Consider the following 27,218-nt stretch of genomic DNA (forward strand, 5'->3'; position numbering starts at 1 on the left):
GCTCGTTTTGACTGACAGGGATTTTTGCACCTTAAGATTTTGTAGAAATCAAATCCATACATCCATCTAACAAATGAGGTCATTCAGCATTCATAAAGCTCCTCTTTCATGGATGAAACAGGCAGGTGGCAGTCCATTGTGTTTTGACGAGAAGACCCCATATTGTGTTTCCAGGGTGGGTGGACAGGAGGCAGTGGGCGGGAATCTGGGAGTTCAAAGCAGAGTAGAGCCGAGAAGGAGCTCACCTGGCTCCCCTGTTCTGGATGTTAAACAGCAAATTAGCCTCATCAAAGGAATATTCTAGATTACTTGGTTTTCTTATGTTAACATTACCCCTTATGGGCGACACATCTTTTAAACTCCAATTTAAGTACTCAGATCACTGGTTTGCACGTGTTTCTGTACTTTTGGTCCAAGCATTTAAGGCAGAGTTTGAACCCTACAGTCCCCCAAATGTGCCCCATATAAATGTCTGTTTCATAATGTGCATCATTATGTGGTCCAATCAAAGATAGAGTCCAAACCTGTGGCAAGAGATCCCAAGATAAATTGAGCGAATCACAAGATTAATAAAAGTATAATCAAGAAAAATATGTGTTTTTGTTGCACAAAATTAAGTTCACATTTTAAACTACTCTCTAAATTTAGCTTTTTTTCTCATAAAACAGTCGCTCTGTGGTCAAACCACAATCAACTTCTGTGCACAGTTAATGTTAGTCACATGTTGTCACAAGTAGAGACTGATTTGATATTAAAGGTTGGGAAGCAGTGGTGTAAGACATGGATGTAAAAGCCTTAGAAGGAATAATAGCTTATTTTGGTAGGTTTACTTTAAAGGAACTGTGTGTAAGATTTGGGGAGATTCAGTGGTGAAGACGGCAGATTGCAAACAACTGAAACTTCTCCTAGCTAGAATTCCCTCAGTGTCTCCAAAACAAACACACAACTACTGGGGCTGACGCGAAAATGCAAATGGAAAAGAGCCAGTGTTGGTTTGTCTGCTCTGGGTTACTGTAGAAACATAGTGGTGCAGCATAATGATCTCCATAGACAAGGACCTGCTTCCTATGTAGATATAAATGGCTCGGTCAGTGGTAATGAAAACATGATTGATCATTTTCAGGTGATTATACACTACATAAAACAAACTTGTTATATTATATTCCATTTCTGCCAGTGTATCCCCCTAAATCCTACACACTGGATCTTCAAATCATTCTGAAAAATAACACAGCTGCCATAAATACTGAAACAAAACCAGCCACCAGTATGTGAGGCATTGCAGCAACCACTGTGGTATTTTGCCAACAGCATTTAAAATCCACTTAAACTGTCAATTATACATTCAAATGAAAAAAAATGAAAACAGTACTTAAAAACAACTTTTAAAAGATGTAATCAAAGGAAAAAATGGACAGTGAAACCTCAAACGATTTTTACTTTTGCCTGATTGGGACCCAAAGGAGCCTCTTGGCTTATGCATCGGCAGCTACTCAACTTATAACAGATGGTTACACTGAGAAACAGCTCTGTGTCCCAAACTGCTCTGTTGTTCATATTGTGATTGCACTCTGTTGAATATTTAATTAACAGTCTATCAAGCGACACTGGCAGTGATTTACTTTGTCTACAAAACTGCAAATAGTAGCTCAATTTTCTAAATGAATAGGCCTAAATATTTTAGAATATCAAACCACTAAAAGGGGCTTGATAGTGAGAGTAAAACCAATATGTACAAGAACAAATTAGAGAGAGAGAGATGAGATGAGATAGAACTTTATTAATCTTTATTAACTACTCTAGTAGCAGTATTGGAGGAGGTAGTCAGATCTTTTACTTCTGTAAAGCAGTAACACCACAGTGTAGAAATACACTATTACAAGCCCTGCATTTAAAATTTGAAGTAAAAGTACAAAAGTAGCATTAAAATACATTTAAAGTAACAAAAGTAAAAGTACTTATTATGCAGAATGGCCCATCACTGAAAAAATATGTGGTATATTATGGACCTATAATTATTTATGTGCTGTCTACACCACCTTTATATTGCAGTTGGTAAAGATGGAGATTATATTTATTAATTAAATTAGAATTATTGCATTTTTAATTTAATTATTTTAATTTAATTCTGCTGTGTAGTTTAATCTATAATCTTAATAATGCAACATCTTTTTTAAAAATATTGTGTATTAATATTCTAAATTGTAGTCTATAATAATACATCAGCATTTATTTTCTAAATATTTTGTATTCATATTTTAAATAGTAATCTATAATGACACATCATCATTTATTTTTTATATTTTGAATTAATATTTCAAATAGTGATCTATAATTATACATGATTATTCATTATTTTGTTTAATTATTTGTATTAACATCTTAAATAGTAATACATCATCATTTATTTTTTAATTGTATTTTTTTTTAAAATAGTTATCTATAATAATACAACATTTACTTACATTTACATTTACATTGTTTTTTTATATTTTTGTATTAATACTCAAAATAGTGATCAATGTTAATACACCATAATGTATTTTAAATATATTTTGTATTAATATTCTAATTTGTAATCTATAATTATACATCATCATTCGGCATCGGCCCCAAAAAATCCCAACTAAATAGTAATAATACAATATATATAATACAATAATATTTTCTAAAAATATCTTATCAATATTCTAAATAGTAAACAGTAAAAAAAAAAGATCAAATAGTAGTATTGTTGTCAAATGTGGTGAAATAAAAACAATATTGGCTTTCTAAAATGTAAAAGAGTGGAACCATGAGGTAGGATGAAACAGAAATCTCAGGTAAAGTTCAAGTACCCCAAAATCTTACTTGAGTACAGTACTTGAGTAAATGTACTCCACCACTGATGAACACAAAGTATTAAACACATAAACATCCGCTGGAGTTATTGCTTCCTCGGTAGTCGCAGCCCCCCCTCGCGGACCCCTTGCCCTTCCTTCCCCGGTCCTAAACCTTACTGTTGTGGATCAGCAGTCGAGCCCCTGGTGGAGCACAGAATCAGCCCGCCCCGCAGAGCAGCAGAAGCAGCAGCAGCAGCAACCCGGGCTCTGCCGGTGACAGTACCAAACACACTCACCCTGGACAGACAGCAGCATCGGATCAGCGGCGGATCTACGGAGCTGCTGTGGACTGGACGGGTCTGTGTGAAAAGGAGCAGCAACTACAGAAACAACTACAGATAAAGAAGAGTAGACCTTTCTCTGGCTGCTTGTTGTTTTCAGAAAAGTTGTGCCCGCTTTGGAAAAGCGACCGGATACACGCACATTTACTGCTGGAGGAAACACTGCTGCACGGGCTGCTCAAAGAACATCTTGGTTAAGGTGAGTAGATCAGGCAGCGTGCAACAGTGATTCAGTGGGGCAGCCTGTATGTCTGCGTCTGTATTATTAACAGGAGGGTTCGATAAAGTTATTGATTTTGTTTTAAAGCTTGTTTTTGTACATGTAGTGAAGAATGAGTGTAACTTGTTTTATTTTGTTGTGCAAAAACATCCATAAACAAGTGGGGTTTATGGTCAGTTATGTCAAAATGGAGGGTGATGATGGCAAGTTATGGTGTTGATGCGTTACAGTGTGAGTGGCTTAATCTATGTGATTGATTGGTTATTGATAGATTGACTTGTCAGAGTGATTAAAGTACTTATAAGTTTAATGTGTAGTTGCTCCAGTTGGATGTAGTGACTTAGTTTTCCTGCAGTTTCTTGCAGTGAATTCAGCTGTTTTTCCCATATGAAGTGGTGTGTGTGGAAGTGTGTGTGTGTGTGTGTGTGTGTGTGTAACCAGAGAATAAGCATTGCTCTGTTATCTCCATCCAGCTGTTTTAGTGAATGGGGTTACAGCTGACACACACACACACACACACAACTGCTCCTGCATGTCACCTTTCTCGTTATGTCACTTCTGTCTCTTGATATCTGCAGCTGTTGTTGTTTGTATAATAAAGACAGAAAGAAGCAGAGAGGATGAAAGGAGTGTGATGAAAAGTAAAGGTCACACAAAGAGAGGGAGAGAGACCTCAGCACCATTTGTTTTATGCTCTCAAGGCCCACTTTAATATATGGATTAGTTAGTAGTTGAACTGGAAACGCCCAGGGTCTTATTGGACCATAAATAATCCCCGCAGGAGCAGATATAAATGCTGAGGCATGCCTGAGATGCTCTCCATCTTCTTCTCATCTGTGGTGAACCCTCCTCCCCCTGCAGCTGATTGATGTCAAGTCGTCACAGCTTTAAGACTTGAGCTGAATGCAAACATTACGATACACAACAGAGTGCATGCATGCTGCAGACATGTATTCTCCTTGTTCTGCACATGCTCCCTTGTCTCATGCACAGATGTTAACTTAGTGTTTAGGCATCACGCCACCACACAGGGAGACCCTATATCATCCTGCCCTGTCACCACAGCAAAGCACAGAGTAGGCAGGGGCGGGAGCGAGGAGGGAGGAAGGTGGCAGGACACATGCAGAGAGAGAGAAGGGGGAGAGGGGGATTTGGTGGTGGTGGTGGTGGTGGGAGGTGATAACCAAGCTCTCAGGCGATCAGGATTGGAGCAGCTGAAGAGGCGGGCGGGGGGCAGGTAGGGGGGGAGGGTGTGATGCTGAGGGATCATTTTTATCACATGGCTCCTTCACAGGACAAGAAGCCCTGAGGGGGGCGACGTGTGAGTCAGCCCGGCGAGAACATGACCAAAGTCATGGTCAGTGTGCCTTTGATGGCACGTACTCTGAAAACATTTCTTCTGCTCCTGCTTTTCTCAAGTTTGACATGATTATGAGATACGTTTTTACAGCCTCCACCCTGCTTCAACTGTCGAATAAACCAACCTCCCATTGTCTCCATTCATGTCTACGTTGAGTTAACAAATATGTGCAAGTCTGGAAACTAGAACACAGCCGGAGGCACGATCACAGCTGATGCACATCTGCACAGCTCTGAAGACGCCGAAACATCGCAGACACGCCCACTGCTCAAAACGTAGCAGCAGCTTTTGCAGCTTAATTTGCTCATTAGATAATCTCGGCTGAAAATAGCACGTAAATGTGCACACGGGGCACATCTGTGCGCTCGGGAGCACTCTTACATAACAAGTAAAGGAAAATCCCACATTAGAATGATATATAGCGAGAGAGCGATCTGATCCACACCTGTGAGGCTCAATTAGCAAAATGCCTCTGCAGCCATCTGGGACTGAGATGACTTCCATTTCATTTTGCTGCAGCGGTGATGATGTTAACGTTGAGTGGTGGATGTGATTAAAAGCACGCAAGTGGCATGTCAGCAATGTTTAATTCATTGTCATTCATCATGATGTAACAGAGAAGCTCTACACAACAGAAACTCCTCTACATCCTGCTGTTATGAAGCACCACTGTAGGTACATTTAAGACAAACCAGGAGTGTGTTTTGTTTTCTAACATAACGCTGAGCTTACATGTGAAAATTCTCATGTGTGGAAGCATGATGGGAGCTTAAACTCCTCTGAGGGAATCATGCGCTCGGAGGAGCTCAACAGATGTGTGTTCTCGGTTTTGCTTTCATTTCATGTCTAAAGTTTAACATCAGACAAGCTTGATGTTATGCTGCACTCCAGCGTCACCTGTGCACTTTCCCCCCACATTTTTCTAGCTACAGTTCGCAGGAGTGATGTTGGTCCTGAGATCCAGTTTTGCTTGTGATTCCCCTCAGCTGTGTTGTGTCTAACAGCAGGAGGAGCGTCATTGAGATTTCCCTCAGAGTTTCTCACTGTCAGCCCATTAAAACAGGACAAGAGCAAAAGCACAGCGGGGGGAGAGACAAGCTGTCAGTCAGACTACACACACACACACACACACACACACACACACACACACATTCATGCACACACACACATACACACAAAGACTACCCTTGTATGTGAGACTGTAATTAGCTGCCTGGGTCTGCAGTGACCTTTCTTTTCCTGCTTTTAAAGTAAACGCCCGTTCTGGACTGAAAGTGTAGCCGCGACATCACTAATGTCTTTTATGTTCATGCGTTTTACGTTTTCAAAGTCACTGACCAAGATATTGTCTCTAATATACAGCATTTAACAGCATGTAACTTTTTACACTTAGAGACACACCAGCAGATGGATCTGTCTTCTGTCAGGCAGAGTGGGTGCACAATAAACTGGGAAACTCCTACAGTTGACAGTAAAATGAGTCCCCAAGTATTAATTAAAATGGCGCATACATATGTGCTTCATTTGTAGATGCATTTTGTCAGCTTGCATTCCAGAGCTTTTTACTGTGGCCAGAAATAAACAAAACAACATGGACATGACAAACGGAGGAGGAGATAGTTCCTCTTTTGTCTGCTATTGATTATTTTCAATGATGAATCATCTCTAGTATTTATAGTAAAATTATTTCAGAGTTAAGCATCTAGAATTTCTTCATGTCAAATTGGCGTCTACACTCTAATAGGAGAGACAAACTGTTGCCATTAACGAATTCTTCAGAAAAACAGATTTACAAAGCTTGAGCAGTGTGAGAATTTTTGTTTTGCGAGAGTCGATTTGATTGAGTTGGAGAACATAAAATACCAATCATTTCCCTGCATTCACATGCTCATCTTGCCTCTTAGTTTCATCCCAGTTGGAGTTTATTTGACTTGAATAGAACTTGATTATAGACACTGTACTGTAAGCCCAAATACTTACACAGTCCTTCTTCAGAGACATTTATCTTGTTGCTTCATGAGTTTCAGATACCAGAAGAAATTGGTTATTAAACCACATGATCATTTTGCAATGTAATTTTCATCATTGGATTATTTCACTATGAAACAGCATGAAACATCATTAAAAATCTGTCAGAAGTAAGATACTGTTTTTTCTTAATTTTTCTTAGTTCCACTGTCTGACTCTGCTTGATGGTTCACTAAATGAGGGCTGCAGTCTGTCTGATCCTGCGTGCCGAACACTTAACTGCTCCGATGATTAAATTATAGATTTCAGAACTTTTTAAGAGGGCCAACCGCTGCAAATCTATAATATCATTTCGTTCCCTCGTTAAATATTTAAGAACATCTGAGTGTTTTTCCAGAGTTTAATTTTCTGAACTCTTGAGTTATTGATAGGTCCGCTCCCAGTTAAATTAGTGAATTCTTAGAGTGTGCTCGGGAATGCATGACCAGTGCAGCCATTCTCCTCTACAAATGCTTTCAATTGAATTATTATTTATATGTATCTATTTATTTATTTGCAAAAATGAAGACAGCCTTTGTTAATCTCACAAATCTCTCAAAATAAATGAATGAAGTGTTTACACTGACTTTTTAAGACTTTATTATGCAGACTCGTCCAACTACTAATAGACTGTTTTGCAGAAGAGGTCGTCACATGTGTACTGACCACCAGGTTTGTGCAGTACAATCAAACTCATGCACGGCAATCTTTTCTATATAGAGAGGAAAGAAAGAAAGAAATGTACATTGGAGGCTTTTCTTTTGAGAGTTGAGTACACAATGAATCCAGAGTTGGCGCTAATGATTATAAAGATCGCCTGACTGCAACAATAACACAACATTTGTCAAGTCATGAATATGTGCAGGTGGCTCATCCATTAAGCTACAGGAGGTCAAAAAGGGGTAAAAAATACATTTATTTGTAGAATACTCTTGTTAATGACCAAACACCTGCAAAACTAATGACATTCCCATCAGGATCCAATTAGTAAATAGGACACACGCTAAATATGCCTGCTAAACACAAGAATATTAGCATGCTGACGTTAGCATTTAGCTCAAACACCACTGGGCCCCACAGAGCCGCTATCACGGCTCACCTAACTAGTTAAGAGGAATATGGGGCTGTGTACAGACAGACATCTGCCCAGCCTATTCATCAGCCCCAAGGTGTGGCTGTACAGACTCGGGTGGACCGCTCCTATCATCATCAAGCTGTCCTCAGTCTCAGTCTGTCATTACCCCCTTTGACTTTTACAGACTTGAAAACAGCCATAAAATGCCCCATGAACTTGCACCCTGCCTGTCTATTATCATGCTCACGCAGAAGCCTTCTCAACATGAAACAGCCTCGAAATGTGCTTTTTTGTGTAAGTAGATTGCCGGTCAATTAAATTGCTGCTGGAATCTGATAGCTGAGATGGCAGGCGGAGATGGGCTCTGAAAGCCTTCACAGTCTGTAAGAAGAGACAGAATCAATGTAGAGTGGAGTAAGTCTGTGTATAATGGACATTAGTGGGCAGAGCTCTGGCACAGATCACATTAGAGCTAGGAGTGCTGAAGTCTGCCAACTGCCCCAAACATCCATTAGCAGCCCAATCAAGCTGTGTTTGCTCAACACTCACGCATTTGTTCACTTTGCCTTGAAGATACTGTAGACAAACTTCTATTACACGCTGAAATTGCAGTTTCAAGTTCTCATTACGTTACAAGAAAAACGTGCAAGAAAAATCACAGTGATTATGGAAGTAGTTATAAACTTGTATGCAAAGTATGACCCCCGTACACCTCACCCCAAAATGTGTCTCGTATCCAGATTGTATCTAGATATGATATAACCTAATTTCAGTAAGGGCCACTGCAGTCAAAGAAAACTTTATTTCCATTAGCAGTATTATACTTGGCAGTATGGCTCTGTTCTGGGGCCTCACTGCCTTTCCTAGGCGTACGCTGAAAGCCTCTTTCACGTGCCTACGTGGAAAGCCCAAGGCAGAGAGAACAAACCTCCCTGCCCTTCCATGCACCTACATGGAAAGCCTAAGGCATGGAGAGCAGCAGCAAAGACCAGTGAGAGAGAGATGAGAGATCTTATGTAGGTCCGATTGCTCTGTCCGGCTCAAACAACCGTACAGTTTTAGTTTCTCCACCATTTGGTTGCTTCATAAATTGTTCAGTTGCAATATGAATTGCCAAGTTTTGTTTGTATACTTTCATCAGACCAAATCGAAGGCAGGCTTGTCCTGACTCCATCCATCTTGAATATCTGGTTTATGGCTGCTTCCCTGCTGGTTTGGAACAGTTGCGTGCAATTACTTATTTGTTATATGTAGACTGAAAATACAGTTGCATTGTGTGTTGTGTTTAACAACACATCTCTGACTACCTATGGAGGTGGTTTAGCTGATTTGATCACAGTCCATCCTCAGTACGTTTTGGGTGCATTTACACCCTTAGTTTCCTGTGGTCAAGCACTATCCAGTTGCAGTCTGACCCACAAAGCAAATTTAAGGTGCACAGGGGGTCTCTGAGTGCCATCATCGTACATGGAAACAGTTTCCATCCATTTGAGCCCTGCCCTGCCTTTCTCCCTCTCTCTTTCTGAGGAGAAGGTAAAGTGGCCTCATATGTCACAAAGCGTCACTTCACTGCTGTCAGGAGGTTGATGTATGAGGACCGAAATGGCCAGTGCTGAAACAGCAGACCACACACACACGCACACACAGATAAACACAAACACAAGATTGATGGATGACACCAGTATTAGGTCCAAAACTGAGGCACTTTGCCCGGTAGCAGATGAACGGTTTTTGGAGGTCGGGAGACGACCTGCAGCTGCAACAATCAAATGTTTTTATTGGTAGCAATCTTATCTTTATGAGAAAACTCATTCTGGAGTCTTTGGATTGTTGAGTCAAGAGACATTTTTCTTCCTCCAGCTCGAAATCAGAGAAGAAACCATCCGTCAGAGTTGAGCTCTTTATGTGACTAACAACACCCCGGTTTCTTACAAGCGAGAAAACCATTGATTAAGCTGTTTGTTGATTTGGCTCTATTGGAAACCTGATTTGTGCCAGCAAGAGAGGCAAAACATGAATTATTGATCCGGTTTAAAAGCCTGTCCACCCCTGCTGGTGTGTTTTAGCTGTAATTTCCTCAGGATTTTTTAAAGGGGCCTCTCAGATGCGATTTTGTCTTTTCAAACTAAATTCTTTTCATAAGCCTTGTCTAAAATGACGACCTCAGCAGAATCAAATCAGTGTGTTTCTCAACATGTTGCAGAGGGGCACCTCTGAGCTAATAACATAAGCAAAGATCTGTTGACACCCAGTTGTTTGGACATGTGTCTGATTTATAGATTAGATTTCCTCCGCCCTCTTGGCCAGCCTCTTCCCCTGTATGTGTGTGTGTGTTTTGCTCGGCGGAGTGAAGCCAGCTCAGAGGATGCGTCTGCCAGATGACCCCTCGGCAGAATGCGTACCACACTACGCCCCTCCCCTCTTTCTGCGTCAGCTGACTAGCTTGGGTAAACTGTGGTCGGCTTGTCTCGTGTAAGCGGAGAGGAGGGAGAAGCAGGGGGGCTGGGAAGTTTTAACCATGAGAGAGTGTTTGCATCATGACCCCAGCATATCTCTGCATACTGTACTCTCAAAATATGTGATTGATCCCTCCTTTTAAATTGCTGACAGATGTCTCCCCCCTCATCGTCCATGCCTCCATCTCCCTCTTTCTCACACACACATGTTGGGCCCTGATGTTCCCAGAATTCTTCCGGGAACCTCTGGGATGCTGTCCCAGACGTGGTAACATAACTCCCACCACCCTCTTGTCCGAGCCAGCCCTCATCCCTCAGAGGTCCCGTCACACGAGGATTGCTGGGACTCAGCTGGCCTGGAAGCTGTCCTGCGCTTATGAAACATTTGGCAGATTTTAAACAGTTTATGAAGTGATGCTGTCACCGATTTCAGCTCAGTTTCACAGGGACTTGGTCTCACACCGACAGAGCTGAATCATGGAGGTGTTGTCTGCCTTTGTGTTGCAGTGTCTTTGTCTGCTCTGCATTATCCTGCGGAGAATTGGTTATGGAGGATTGTGTCCATCTGCTGAGTGAGATTTCTTGGAAACGAGAGACACAGTGCGGATAGAAAGATGAAGGACGGGGTTTGTCTTGTGGGTGATCAGCAGAAAAGTGAAATCAAGTCCTCAGCATGAGATCCAGTGTGTGTTTGTTGGTGTGTGCGTTCGTCCAGCTGAATTTTAAATGTACTAAACAATGGGTCCAGTGTGATTCTTTTACATGCACGCGTCCTCAAGCCTCCCTCGGCTTCCCCCTGTGATTCATTCAAAAGATGTATTGTCCAAATAAGCCTTTGATATTCATATTATTATTTTTAACAGGCTGGGTCAGCGGGAAGCTCACTGTGTTTGGAATCTTGGCGTTTGCCCGCCCCCCTTCGGCCCAGACTGAGGGCAGACATAAGTAGGTCAAAGTTTAGTGGAGCGTCCTGTCTGAGCAGGAGGATTGGAGAGGTGGAGGAGGGTTAATAAACAATATCATAATGGCATTGTAGCTTTACTTAAATACAGAGTTTGACCATCTGCCTTTTATGAAAACATTGTCAGTCATCAGGACCAATAAACATTTATTAATTTACACAGAAAGATTAATGGCTGATTGTAAAGTAAAAAAACTCATAAAACCCATTAATGAAGGTCATAGAACGTGACTGGTGGTTAATCTTGTGGGATGATTTTAGCTAATCACAGCTATACTGGCATAAATGATTTGATTAGATATCAAGAAATTGCAGCACGGAAATGCCAAAGATATGTTTATGGTCAGAAAGAGAGTCTTACTGTACCTGCATAATAAAATATCTAAAAAAATAAATATCTTATACTATATGTACCTAGTTTTATAGAACCATATTTAAGGGAGTCTTTGAAAACATGTGTCTTTGTGATTATTTCTTTGTTGTTGTTTTTTTTTAAGCTGACCTCCAACTTTTCCTCTTGCTGCAGTGACGCATAGCACTGCACATTGTATCAGTACACCATGACATTACTGGTGTGCCAAGGTACAGTTAGGGCTGGGCAACGTATGTATATTGTATTGATATGCTGCTTTGAGACTAGAAATCATCTTAGATTTGGGATATTGTAATATCGTAAGTGTTGTCTTTTCCTGCTTTTAAAGGCAGCATTACACTTAAGTGATGTAGTTTTCTGACCTTACCTGACTGTTCTCTTCTATTTTTTTTTACCTTTACTCACTTAGTCATTATATATACAGTACAGGCCAAAAGTTTGGACACACCTTCTCATTCAATGCGTTTTCTTTATTTTCATGACTATTTACATTGTAGATTCTCACTGAAGGCATCAAAACTATGAATGAACACATGTGGAGTTATGTACTTAACAAAAAAAGGTGAAATAACTGAAAACATGTTTTATATTCTAGTTTCTTCAAAATAGCCACCCTTTGCTCTGATTACTGCTTTGCACACTCTTGGCATTCTCTCGATGAGCTTCAAGAGGTAGTCACCTGAAATGGTTTTCCAACAGTCTTGAAGGAGTTCCCAGAGGTGTTTAGCACTTGTTGGCCCCTTTGCCTTCACTCTGCGGTCCAGCTCACCCCAAACCATCTGGATTGGGTTCAGGTCCGGTGACTGTGGAGGCCAGGTCATCTGCCGCAGCACTCCATCACTCTCCTTCTTGGTCAAATAGCCCTTACACAGCCTGGAGGTGTGTTTGGGGTCATTGTCCTGTTGAAAAATAAATGATCGTCCAACTAAACGCAAACCGGATGGGATGGCATGTCGCTGCAGGATGCTGTGGTAGCCATGCTGGTTCAGTGTGCCTTCAATTTTGAATAAATCCCCAACAGTGTCACCAGCAAAACACCCCCACACCATCACACCTCCTCCTCCATGCTTCACAGTGGGAACCAGGCATGTGGAATCCATCCGTTCACCTTTTCTGCGTCTCACAAAGACACGGCGGTTGGAACCAAAGATCTCAAATTTGGACTCATCAGACCAAAGCACAGATTTCCACTGGTCTAATGTCCATTCCTTGTGTTTCTTGGCCCAAACAAATCTCTTCTGCTTGTTGCTTCTCCTTAGCAGTGGTTCCCTAGCAGCTATTTGACCATGAAGGCCTGATTCGCGCAGTCTCCTCTTAACAGCTGTTCTAGAGATGGGTCTGCTGCTAGAACTCTGTGTGGCATTCATCTGGTCTCTGATCTGAGCTGCTGTTAACTTGCGATTTCTGAGGCTGGTGACTCGGATGAACTTATCCTCAGAAGCAGAGGTGACTCTTGGTCTTCCTTTCCTGGGTTGGTCCTCATGTGTGCCAGTTTCGTTGTAGCGCTTGATGGTTTTTGCGACTCCACTTGGGGACACATTTAAAGTTTTTGCAATTTTCCGGACTGACTGACCTTCATTTCTTAAAGTAATGATGGCCACTCGTTTTTCTTTAGTTAGCTGATTGGTTCTTGCCATAATATGAATTTTAACAGTTGTCCAATAGGGCTGTCGGCTGTGTATTAACCTGACTTCTGCACAACACAACTGATGGTCCCAACCCCATTGATAAAGCAAGAAATTCCACTAATTAACCCTGATAAGGCACACCTGTGAAGTGGAAACCATTTCAGGTGACTACCTCTTGAAGCTCATGGAGAGAATGCCAAGAGTGTGCAAAGCAGTAATCAGAGCAAAGGGTGGCTATTTTGAAGAAACTAGAATATAAAACATGTTTTCAGTTATTTCAACTTTTTTTGTTAAGTACATAACTCCACATGTGTTCATTCATAGTTTTGATGCCTTCAGTGAGAATCTACAATGTAAATAGTCATGAAAATAAAACACATTGAATGAGAAGGTGTGTCCAAACTTTTGGCCTGTACTGTATATATCCACATTACTGATGATTATTTATCAAACATTTCATTGTGTAAATATTTTGTGAAAGCACCAACAGTCACAACCCTATACTATCATTGCAATATTGATTTAGAGGTATTTGGTTAGAAAGAGTTACAAGTGCAACACAGCTCATTTAACACCTGTTGCTGACTACGTTAACATGCACAAAATATGCTGGATTTTGTCCTTATTTCTAAATGACAATATGCCTGTTAACATGACTTATGTTCCTGTTTACGTGCAGATGTGCAAACTCAGATTAACGTGCACTAGCATGTAGTTTATTACAGCAAAATGTAGAAAAGTGGAGCAGCTAGAGCTGTTCCATTTTACTTCTTTTTGTAAAAATAGGAATTTTTCAGTGTTATCCACTGGTGGTGGACTTCACTACTCCTTCCTTCATTCCTTCACCCGCCTTCTTAAAAATGTAGGTGTTGTGATATTTGCACATATTGAAAAACTTGTTGATATCCAAGTCTTTTATAATGTTTGAAAGTAGGTGTGTTTCTATTTCTAACCTGAAATGTGGGCTTTTCTTTTTTAGCAAGTATCTCCACACCAGCCTCGCAAGCTGTTGGCTAGGTGTGTGTACAACGCACAGAGCTGACTGTAAACATGCAATAGGCCGTGTGTCGCAAACTGCGGGTCAAAACCCCAATGGAGACGCATATTTTGAATTAGCTGTATACATGTCCAAATAATGCACCTAAAACCCAGATAATACTGCCACATCTGACATGTCTTAATTGGAAAATACTACATTAAAAAAAGCCAAATTCAGAATATCTTAATTCTGCTTACATGACCCATATCAAATTCAGAATATTGCCATATTTGGAATGCTAGTGGAATATTAGTGTGCATGTGAACGTAGTCAGTGATGCAGGGTGCAGTGTTAGGCTGAAACAAACGTTCAACCAGAGATGGCAGCAAAACACTGCTTTACATTCTGATGTTTAGTTACTCTTTAAACTCTCAAATATGTAAATTTAATTACAGTTGGGCCCTTGAAGATAAAAATATGTGCAGCTTACACACCTTTTATTTATGACACTGATTATTTCATGATTGCCTACCTTTTAAAATTACCATCAGACAAGACTTGAGCCATGTTAGCAGCTCTGTGAGGCTGCACAGCTGTGCTTTGAGCTAAATGCTCATGTTAGCATGCTTAGCACTAAACACAAAGCACAGAGGAGGTCATTTTAAAACCATTTACATGCTGTGATACCTTATGTTTCCTTGTGAGATGATCCGATCACTAGTAGTGTGCTGCGATGGCTGATAGGTGGTCCCTAAGTTGGCCTTGTTGACCCTTTAAAGCTAAGCATACCTCTACAGATTAGGGTGTCTGGGTGACCAGGTGGGTGAGAGGTCAGGCCGTCGGCTGGAGGGGTGAGGGTCATGTCATGTGGTGGGAGCTAGGCCTTTTACTGAGTCTAAATTTAAGATATGTTGTTACTGTAGCTCTACTTTTAGAACAGAAATGTCTGGTATCGGATACTAGAAAAGATCTGGAATATTTATAGTAGCTGTCAGCTGAGTTTGTCGAACAGGAATATATCCCATTCCTCCCCACTGTGAGAGAGCTTTCAAAAATGTTATTGTTGACATGAGGATAAAATAAAGTGTCAGCCGACCAGGATTTGCTGGAGTTTAGGACGTAGCTCTTGTCTGCTGTCAGAGATCAAACGGATAGATTAAGGTGGAGACGGAGTGGTTTGGATGGGTAGTGGCGGTTGGATACGGAGATGAACGGATGAAATGAGGCCAGTGTCATCCTGTCTCATTTACTATGCAGGGTTGGGAGGGGATTAGCCTTGCTTACATAACTCAGTCTCCCCCTCCATCTCCCCCCTTAACTAGCCCATCTCCCCCTTTTCTCCATCCCACACACTCTCCCGCTGTCTTCTGAGATCACAAGATTGGCGGTGGCCTATTTGTTATTCCAGTATTTCCAGTATTTTGAATTTCTTTCATTCTTCCTTTGTTATTTTAGCTCATCTTCTCTTTGGGACAAAAATCCTCAGAGACAAAAGACAGAGGGAGACTGAAAATGGGGATTTGGGGGAGATGATGAAGGGAGGGATGAAAATTAGGATGGAGATGCAGGGATGGAAGATGGAGTTGGTGGAGGAAATAGAAAGCAAAGCGAATGTGATAAAAGGTCTGCAGATAAAGGAAAAGAGGAAACAGGAGGATGGGGGGGGGGTGAATGAGATGAGTCTATTTATAGTTTATCCCTGCTGTTGGGTTAGACCGCCTGGCCCAGTGTGGCACAGCTCAGCGTCCATGTCAGTCCTCATGTCAGTCTCCATTAGCTTTATACACACATCTAAACAGTATATAGTATACCCTGGGGCTGAGGCTGTCACGAAAACGTGTGTACGCTGACCTTTGCCACTGAGTTAAAGAAAAATTACACACGGACAGATCTGACGGTGTGTGTGTGTAAGGTGCTAGAGTTAACAGTCACACAGTGTCATGAGATATATATATACATGCTGTGAAAGGTGGGGGAAATTGTGTGCCACTCAGCTCAGCGCGCGACAAGATTGTCTTTTAAGGCAATGGTGCACTTCAGAGAGCAGTGGCTTCAATTTAAAACACAAAATCAAACACAGAGAGTTCACACCAAAGAACATCTTCTCCCTGATTTTACCTCTTAATCTTGGGAATAAATTAACCGTGCACCATCTCCCATGTCCTTCAAGTTATTTTTTGTTCTTAGATCACATTTGCATATCTGTGTTCTCTTTTTTTTTTTTTTTGTCCTGTCCTCACACATACGTTCAACTACAAGCGCACGTGCAGGTGGATGCGTGTGTTTCAGAGAGAGAAACGTGTTCCCTCAACTACATCGAACTGTGGATTTCCCTTCTGGCCGACTTTGATGGTATCTATGCTCTTGTTTTTCGTACAAGCTGCAGGCAATTGCACACACACGCATGATCTAACTGAGTCACAGGCAGAAGAAATAGCTCCTGTTTTAAGCTAAATTCAGGTGGTGTTCTGCTGATAACTTTTTTTGTTTATTTTTATGTACTGTAGCGGTGTTGGCTTAGGGTCATTTTGGTTTCATTTTCACGCTTGTTCGGTCCCAGATTTGGCTCCACTACACAAAAACAGCTCTCATTTCCTTGCGTAAAGTCAATAACGCGACATCTAACCACTGGCCATGTATATTTATTCATTTTCTTAGGGGAATATGACCAAATACATTTTATTTTTTTAATTAGCCTACAATGGGAAACATTTCATGGAAAGTTATTAAATGTGAGCTGAAGGCTGTGAGGACCGGCCAGCGACTGTATAAGTTCCTGGATGATTCATGGAACAGTCTCCGGGTTGCACAGGACCTCGTTTGTTTCTGCCGTCTCTGCCTCCGGCTCACCCTGCTCCAATAACACACTTACTGTGGCTGTGGCAGAGGACACATGTATACAGACACACTTTCATGAACACACATGAACGTAAGCATTCACAATATGCACATGTGCAGGCGCCTGCACACTTACAGAGATCCAGACAATATATTCATTTTCACTCCCACTATGTAGTGTGTAGTACATCGTGGCAGAGCTCAAGAACCATTGCAGGGCTTGAGAGAAATATTAGCATTTTTATTTCCTTGTTCTTCTGTCTCGAACTTAATCTAGTGCTATTTCTCTTCATGCCTTTGTTTTTTACTGATCATAGTCTGTAAATAAGAGTTTTCTCTCTGCTGTGACACAGAGTGGCACGTCTGTGACAGTAGTGGAAATTTACTACACTACTGCACTTACTCAAGTACTGTTTGTCCTTCGTCTCAGAAGGAACTTATACTTTAACTGCACTGCATTTATTTGGCAACCATAGCTAGTTTTCAGAGTAAGATTTTACATGTTTAAAGCATGATAAGCTTATAAAATACACAACACTGTCTTTTTTTGGCCTGTGTCCCCTTTACATAAAAGCAGCATCTACTTGGAGTCTAGGATGGCAACTAACCATTGTTTCCATTGTCCATTTAAATGGTGATTATTTTCCTGATTAAGCAATTAGTTGTTTGGGCTACAAATGTCAGAACACAGTGAAAAAAGTTGATTGGTGTTCTCTAGAGCCCAAATTCACATCATCAAATGTTTCATTCAAAGGTCAAAGGTTTTATTTAAATAACTGCTCGAGGCCCAGAAAAGGTCAGAATGTTATACTTCACAAAACTGCAAAAATTGAAGAAAAACAAGACTGCACATTTGTGTAGCAGAACATCTTAAATGCTGCTTAAACACTGATGTAGCACCAATAACTAGAAGAGACAGGCATTTTGAGAGCGCAGACCACCGTGGCCAAACGCCCTATTTGGAAGAGTGAAAGAAAGTGAAAAATAATCTGTGTATCCATCCTTTAAATAAAATCTCCTCCAAAATTTCAAGGTTTCCTCTTTTGCCCATGCTTCAACCTTCCACCAAGTTTCATGAAGATCATTAGTTTTCTGTAATCCTGCTGACAAACAGACAGACGGAAACAAAAACATATCTCCTTGGCGAAGGTAATAATACAATATTGTAGGGTCCTTCTGCATGATATGTACTTTTACTTTACATACTTGTTTGTTAGGTTTGTTTGCTTGGCTGAGTTGCAGGAAATGGAGCAGGTCATCCACTAATTAGAAGATTGGCACTTCGATCAATGGCTCCTCCAGTCTGCATGTCGAAGTGAACTTGGACAAGATACTGAACCCCAAATTGCTCTCGGAGGCTGTGCCATCGGTGTGTGGATGTCTGTGTGTGAGTGATGAGATTAGATCCTGATAAGCAGATTGGCATTTTGCAGGGCAGCCTCTGCCATCAGCGTATGAATGTGTGTGTGTGAATGGGTGAAAGTTGCATGTGGTGTAAACTGCTTTGAATGATAAATGCAGGTTCATTTTTAAGCACTGAATATTTTGTTGATAATATCGCTGCAGTTTTACTTAAGTGGGATTTTTGAATGCAGGACTTATAGTTGTAATGGAGTATTTTCACATTATTTTACTAGTACTTCTGCCAGCACTGCTCCGTGAACTGCAGCCTCTGAGTTGTTTCCATGTGTTCTTGTGACACGGGTGGGGAAACACGATAGAGACAAAAATCTTTCACAGTTCTGCAGCGGGCGTGAAGCGTGACAGCAGCCGCCTCTCATGCTGTTTGTCTCATTTCAACTTTCTCTGCATTTAGGCTCAACGCGCAGTTAAATTGCAGCCAGATGCTGACAGGTGCTTCAGTGTGTTTCCGTGAAATATGAGCAGATCTTTCGTCTGGCAGACCCCCTGTTCTGTGACAACTTCCCCATGCACACTATGTTCCCTCTGCTTTGAGCTGAGGAAGAAGGAATCTGTGCATAGAAATGTATTTGACATAGTAGAAGAAAAGCTAAAGACGGGGAGACTGAGAAGAATATGAGAGGAGATAAAGTGTGTGAATGAAAGGAGATGATCCACATCCTCCAGACAGACAAATTCTTACAACAGCAGTGGCAGGCTGATAGAGCTGGAGACGACAAAAGCCAAGACAAAGCTTTTGGCTGTCGTTTAAGCACTGAAAAGTCAAATTAAAACTTTCCTACAGTCTTTTTTTCCCTCATTCATTAATTTCATCCTGGTCTCTTCATTTCCTCGGTGCAGTCAGTTTTGGTCCTCCTGACCACGTCTCACTGTGTCCCCACAGAAGACCCCCATTAGTCATCAACTATCTATGAACATGCAACATCATCCTTTTCTTCTGGTGTGATTTTAATAGTAGAAGTTGATTATGTGTGGCCGTGGCTGAGCATCAACTTCTGCTCTTCAGATCAGTTTCAGAGATAGAGTTGACCCACCACTGCCGCCGCCGCTGCTGCTGCCATCCCCCCACCCGATCTCATGTAAGATTCGAAATCTTAGAGGAACATTACAGAGTAGAGAGAGGGGTCGGGGAGGAGAGTTAGAGGAGGAGTGTATCGATTAGCTGTTTGACTTCAGGGAGGATGGAGTACTGTACATGATGAGCTCATTCTCCTCTGGCAGACGTAGAAGTACATTTACTCAAGCGATATTTGAGTATTTCCATTTTATGCTACTTTATACCTCTACTAGGGCTGCCACTAACGATTATTTCCATTGTTGACTAATCTGTCGATTATTTCTTCGATTAGTCGACTAATCATTTCATCGAAAAATGTGTTAAAATGTTGAAAAATGTTGGTCTGTCTTGCCCAAACCCCCAAATTACATCATCTAATGTCTTGTTTCATACTCACGCCAAAGGGTTTTAGTTCACTGTCACGGGAGAGTGTGTAAAGCTGCCAATATCTGAACGTAGGAAGCTGCAGTAAGAGTATTTTGGGGTACTTTTATAGTACTTTTCTATGAAAAATGACTCAAACCAATTATTCGACGACTAAAATAGTCACTGATTATTTTAATAGTCGATTAGTCATCGATTAGTCGACTAATCGTGGCAGCCCTAACCTCTGCTGCGCTAAATATTGTACCTTTACTCCACAACATTTATCTGACAACTACAACACCTTATAAAATATTAAACCATAGTTCTCCAGCCTGTTTGGCTTGTGACACTAATGTAAAAAAAAAGCAGTGTATCTAGTCACATTTCAGATGTCTAAGAGTGATTTTACCTCAAAACCTTTAATAATGATCTCTTTAAATCACTGCTGGAGACCCAACGAGTTCAAATGGTGAAGACACAAACAGACAAGTAGACATAAATATCTGTAGCAGAACTTTTCTTTTTCTGATTCTTGACACTGTGGTGCAGTGGATAGCATTGTCACCTTGCAGGGAGAGGGTTTCTTGTTCAAACCCAGGTGTATGGAGTTTGCATGTTCTCTCCGTGTCAGTGTGGGTTTTCTCCGGGTACTCCGGCTTCCTCCCACGGTCCAAAGACATGCAGGTTAATTGGTGACTCTAAATTGACCGTAGGTGTGAATGTGAGTGTGAATGGTTGTCTGTCTCTATGTCTCAGCCCTGTGATAGTCTGGTGACCTGTTCAGGGTGTACCCACGCCTCTCCCCAATCTCAGCTGGGATATGCTCCAGCAACACGTCTGTTTCTGAGGATATATAGCACCACAAAGTTGCACTGTGTTCAGACAGTTGCACTGAGTCTTAAAACCTGTCTAGGGCTACTTTTTACCACACAGAAAATTGATCCGGAATCAGTAAGGGAATCGATAAAGAAACAGAACCATAGGCAGATTTGATAATAGCACTGGTATCAATAAATCTTATCAATTCTCATCCCTGTTTACCACTAATACTGGCATTGTTGTTTAGGTGCTTAAACCTAAGTAAAGGTCAATATTCAGTCAGTCATATGAAGTCCTAATTTGATAACATCAAAAAAACATTTCTGTATTAGGTTTACTAAGAAGCTGCACAAAATGTTCCTTAAATTTGAAGTAGTAGCACTGTAAATGTAATTTCGGTCAAATGCAGCCGTAGCAAAAGAGTAGATAAAGATGGACACATTCATACACCAAATGGTGCAGTAAAATGGTGCAGGTAAAACATTTTGGTGCATATACACAGTGCACAGTACTTCTCACACTGATCTCAGTGCATGCTTTTCTTCTGCTGCTGGATAAAGGTGAAATAGTTGATTTAAGGCATGAATTAAAACAAAGCTAGAGGGCTTAGTTTGGTACAGGATGTATTCCAATAATTATTTCTTCTATTAATTGTTGTTACAACAGTGTTTCCCTGAGGTCTGAATATCAAATCAGTTTTTATTGAGAAAAGCCACCTTTGCATAGCCACACTTAGACAGGCTGCCCTCTAGTGACCAGCCCTGGCTCTACACCGAGCCTGACCTGAGCTCCTGGATCAGAAGTGAAGTGCAAACTAACAGAGTTGGAGTTTAATATATTCGGCAGATAGATCTATCAGAGCAGCGCGGGCAAATGCAGTCGCCATTGTTTTTTTTTTTCCATAACCTATAAGATGAATGGCCCTCATTAATCATGGCCATTTGTCTTCAGTTGTAAGAGTAGAGGTCAGTGATTAAACCTTGTTCTCTGTAACGAAGCCAACTCTCCGTCTCTATCTCTCTTTCCCTCCCTCGCTCAGAGGATCAGAGGGAGAGTTGCATTTCGCCGCTGCTCTGCTCTGCTTTTCATGGCTCTGATGTTGTCTGCCACCAAATCCCAGCTGAATAAAAGTCAGAAATTGAAGCAGCAAATCATGTTTTATGTATGTGTGCTTACACAATGAAAGCAGGCTGGAAAGTGGGCCAAGCATCACACAGGGCATATTATGGCAACAAAGCAGCTTTCCACTTTCTTGGAAAAAACCACAGTGGCAGACGGCAGAGTGCCGGGCGCAGAGTACAATATGAGTGTTCAGTTAATGACAGCGAAAATGGAAAGAGAGATACATAGAAATTGCATTACCTGACTGCTCTATTCCTGGAGAGTGTTTTACTATTCCCATTGATTCTATTCTGGTGTAGAAACGGCGCTGTTGACTTGTATGCTCCATTATTTAATAGATATGTCTGGGGAAGAGCAATATGATGATATACACAGTGATACTGAGTTTTTTCAGTTTACACAGAGGAAGCTATCACTTAGATATCTCTGGCTGTATCAGACCAGGGATGCAACTTTATATTGTGTTCGTCATCTGGGTTTTATTTTCTTGATTATTAATTAAATGTTTGGTTCATGGAATGAAAGAAAATAGACCAAAACGTCTGCTTGACTTCTTCAGATTGTCTGTTTTGTCTGACCAACAGTCCAGAATCCCAAAATATTATGTTTACAGTGTAAATCATGAGAAGCTAAACACTTTGTTCGAGCTGTAACCAGGCAACATTGCATTTACCAAATGTTTGCACCGGTGTTATTAGGGCTGTGCATTGACAAGAATCTGGCAATATGATACGTATCACCATACTGGGGTAAGATTCAGTATATTGCGAATGGGGCCAATGGATGATGCAATCCCCCACCCCCAACCCACTCCCAACCCTTTCATCCTTCCACACTAATAGTGGGGCACAGGTTTGTGGTGGCGCTACTGGCATTCGCTGCATGTTTATAAAATAACAATTCAGATTTATTTATCAGATGAACTGTAGGCTGCCAGGTGGGCAATGTGGTACCTTTTTAAGTGAATAAGTTGGTCACCATCCTGAAGATTTGCTCCCATCAACATCACTGATCAATATGCTCACATATGCTGAGCTGCCATTTTCTTTAATTCACTGGAGTATAAATATCACAGGCTCTGGCAGAGGGGTCAAAAAGTGACAAAGCAGCATCCATAACTTACTCAGAAATAGTCCAACTTCTCCTCCATTTTGTCTGTCACTTGCTCTCTCAAACACACGCACATGCCCACACACACACACACACACACACACACACCCTGTGGCAGTCAGTCCTTGTTTCTCTGTCCTGACCGTCGTGCTGCTATAATGCATAAAGCTGGCGGTTTAGTGTAGTATAGTATAGTATAGTATAGTATAGTATAGTAAGAACACACCACCATATGCATAAGAAATGCTTATTTCTACGACTACGACAGTCTGAGCAAAGGAATTTACATTTACCTCTATCAGTTAAAAAAAATAAAATAAAAACAGCCTGCAAGATTCTTTAAAAAAATTAAGAAAATAAAAGATTGCATAAAATTAAAATTTGTCATAATATTTTAGAGTAGGCCTATTGGTATGGTATCACAAAACATAATGTTGTGATTCTCAAGTGTATTAATTTTTTCTTACACCTCTAATTATGATTAAGTATTGTGATTGGTGTAAATCACTGGATTAGCCCAGAACAGATTTTCCTGTCTGGTTCATTTTAGTGCTTAAACAATTAGCTCATAAATCATTTAGTCTCTTAATAGAAAATAAATTGATAATCTTTTCTGGCTATTTTTGACATTTGATGAACGATTTTTAGATTTTTCAAGGGAAAAAAAGCCACATCTGTTTGTTCCAGCTGCTCAAATGTGAAGATTCACCTCTTTCCTCTGTTTTACATCACTGTAAATTTAATGTCTGTGGGGTTTGGGACTGTTTTTGTGACAAAACAAGACATCGGAAGATGTAACCTTGGACTCTGGAAAACTGTGAAGGGATTTTCATTATTTTCTGACATTTCACAAATAAAGCAAGATAACTATTAATGGATTGATAGAGAAAATAACTGGCAAATTAATCAAAAGGGAAAATGATAGTGAATCACAGCCCTAGTTATTTCATCTCTACACTGTTTCTCATAAAATGTGCCATATAACATATACAATATATTGATATTGCAGCATAAAATAATGTATGCTGTGGTACATGGAGTTTTTGTCCCCATTACCTACCCATAGAAAAGTCTAATACATGTGTCCATGTGTTTGTCATTCTTTAGGACGGAGCTGAGCACTTCTCTCTCTCTTGTTTCATTCTGCAAGTCACCTTGGCACAGATTTAGCCACGCCTTTCGTGTGACGGCAGCTTCTTTCTCCTTCACCCTCCTTTACTCCTCCCTCATCAGCACAGCATTGAAACACAGTAGAGACCTGGAGTAACCCAATAACTCTAACGTTAGCGGCGCTGTGATTAACAAAGTGAACCCAAACCACATGGGCTGCATAACGTTAATGACACCCTGAGCTGAAGTTAATACTGCAGCGCCCTGTGGGAGTGTGACCCTGAATCATAGTGTCATTGTACTCACATTAAGTGTGGTCCCTGCGGTGAGGACATATGCTGCTATAGCGAGGTAATCTATCTACCAGTGATCTAAAGGATTAATAATCTCTTTCTAATCTGCAGCCATGGGTTCACATCAGCCTGTCATACAGGGTGAGATGTCATCTCCTGATTAGATAGAGATAGTGCACAGAAAGGGGGTTCAGTGTGTGTGTGTTCATCAACTCCACACCCTGCAGAGATCATCACAGGTCATGTCTTTTGGCCTTGAAGTGGATTTATGAAAATTAAAAAAAATGTAAAGCTGATCACAGAGGCCAGGGTCATATTGATGGAATTATATGTGCACGCATGTGTGTACAAACAGTTCAGTATGTGTGCCTTCATTTGAAATCACTGTTCGTTTGTAAGTCTTTCTTTGATTTTTAGAAATACTAGCAGCAGCATGGCTGTAGGGATGGCCATGTCAGTCCATTACTCTGGTCCAGATTAAAATGTCAGACAACTGTTGGATGGATTGCCATGAAGTTTGCCACATAATGTTCATGGTTCATGGTTGCCAGAGGATGAATCCCAGCGACTTTGGTGATTCCCTGACTTTGCGTCTAGTGCCATGATGAGGTTGACATTTAAGTGAAATGTTGAATGGATTAGGGTTGTAAATTATGAAAAAAAAAAGAAAAGAAAATCATTAATCATTGCGATTAATTTGACAGATATTGTGACTGTGACATGAGTCGCAATTTTAGTGGGAATGGTAATTTCTGCATTTCATTTTCACGAAAACAAAAAAAAACCTAAAAAAATTTGACGAAGATGTCATTTTTGCCAGTGTCTTTGCTTAACAAGCATGTCCCCTTATGTCTGAAGTGTGATCTTTAGACTGGAATATCTCTGTTGCACCACAATGCTTCATTTATGATGGTATGTTGTACCTTTTAGCTCTTGTGATTTGTATATTGATATCGATAAAATTTTGTCCCAACATTCATGTTCCCTCGATGATGAAGTATGATAACCTTGGTGATGCCATAGTGTAACTCATCTAGTGCCATCATTAGGTCAAAATTTTATTTGATCAATATTTCAGTTTATGACTATATAACTGCAAAATTAATGACTGTGCAAAGGAGTGAAGCCCTCTAATTAATTTGAAAGAGGTCAGTCCAGCTCTGGCAAAACAGTGCAAGGTTATCCAGCTGAAAAGTGGCACAACTTTTGACACAACGTGACATCATTTGGCAAATACATGCTCATATTCCTGGTACATTAGTGAATGCTGTATTTCTACTGTTACACTCATCATCGCCGAAAGTTACCGCTGTGATACCTCGATTTCACCCTGGACTGAATTTCATTGTCTCATCAGTTTTTTTGGCCAGTATCATGGTATTACAGTACACCATGGTATTTAGAAATCTAAATGGTATGATTTGTAATACCGTCAAAAGTACACATGCTCCTCTTTTTATTAGACAAATACAGAGTTTCTGTATCGAGGTGATGCAGTGCACAGCATGTGCCACCAGAGGTCAACTGTTGGAATAGGCAGCTGAGCTGAGAAACAAGGCCAATGTGAGTGGTGGGGACAACATTACAGGACTAAAGCTGTCCAGCAACGGCAGAGATGGACAGGGGGCAAAACTTATTTTTACACCTAACGCTGTGAATTAAGGGTTTATTTTGACCAAATCAGAGCTGGTTATTGCTGTAACAGTGGTAAAACTGACTGAGATTGTTTTGGTGAGTTTGAATAAGGTGTGTTTTACATCAAGGTCACAAGACAGTAGAGAGTGTGAGGGTGTGTCACGCCATTTAGGACAGGGGATTCCATCTTCTAAAGTACGTGCTCTGTTACCTCTGTTACCAAGGTGTATGCACTCAGTCCAAAAATGAGAGTTTATAATGCCCCAGTATGAGAGTGGTGGTAGTGCATCTGGGTCTGTAATTCAGCGTTGAGCTCCGGTTTGTATGGATCTGTTTTGTTAATCGTGATTAGTTTATCCACCATAGCAGGGACAGATAACACAGTGCGATCAATCAATACAACATGGAGCCCCCCTTCAAAAAATTTAAAATGGTGTGACATTTTTTGAGTTTATCAAACTAAAAGAGCTAGAGGTTGGGGCTACATTAACACCATCATGATATACCATATATCCCAGTGAGAGGTCAGAAAACTATGAAGGTATGGAAAAGTAGATACTACCCAAGCCTACTCACTGGCACCCTGCATTGATTTTTTACAGATCTGTTTTAGTCCGAGTCCCTGCTTAGTCCTCTATATATCTCATATCTGTGACGTTGATGTATGCATATCCAAGAAAAAGAATCAACTTAAAGGGGGATGGGGCATCTGAATAAACCCCTGTTATCTCACCAAAATAACCCCCAACCCTCTCCTGTGTCCCTCGGGGAAGGCCTTGGCCATCTGTCCTCCTGGGGACTCCCTGTTAGGACACACGTATGTCTGTACCCCATGCCTGGCTTCAGATGATCAGGCTGTGTCTCGCTTGTGTCCACAATAACAACCTCAAAGCATCTGGCCATCGAATTGGACCTCAAATGGCTGAAACACAATAATCATCTAATGGCAGGAGTCCCAGATCCTGATAGCCACTTTAATCAGTCGTACCTCGGCCTAAAGCCTAACTGACCTCCAGATTTCATGGAAATACATTCATAAGTTTGTGAGATTTTCTGTTGACAGACCAACACATGATTTAATTTCATGTTTGCTCCATATTGATGATATTTGAGCTTCTTAAAAACATCAGCTACATAAGAGCTGTAAGGAAATCTATAGGTTAATCAATAATTGTGCTTTATGTCATCATATGTCAAATTGATGTATTGATTTAGTTTAAAAGG

At 40.8% G+C, this 27,218-nt stretch overlaps 1 protein-coding gene across 1 annotated transcript in view; it reads left to right on the forward strand.

The window, feature by feature from the left end:
• The first annotated feature begins 3,038 nt into the window (after positions 1-3,038).
• Positions 3,039-27,218, forward strand: part of lzts2a (leucine zipper, putative tumor suppressor 2a) — a 55,433-nt gene continuing 31,253 nt past the window's right edge. The window contains exon 1 of the mRNA XM_033613567.2: positions 3,039-3,362. The gene's annotated coding sequence lies outside the window, so the exon portion shown is untranslated. The remainder of the gene's footprint in view (positions 3,363-27,218) is intronic.

This window comes from Epinephelus lanceolatus, chromosome 17 (genome assembly GCF_041903045.1).
Source record: "Epinephelus lanceolatus isolate andai-2023 chromosome 17, ASM4190304v1, whole genome shotgun sequence".
Classification (NCBI taxonomy): Eukaryota; Metazoa; Chordata; class Actinopteri; order Perciformes; family Serranidae; genus Epinephelus; species Epinephelus lanceolatus.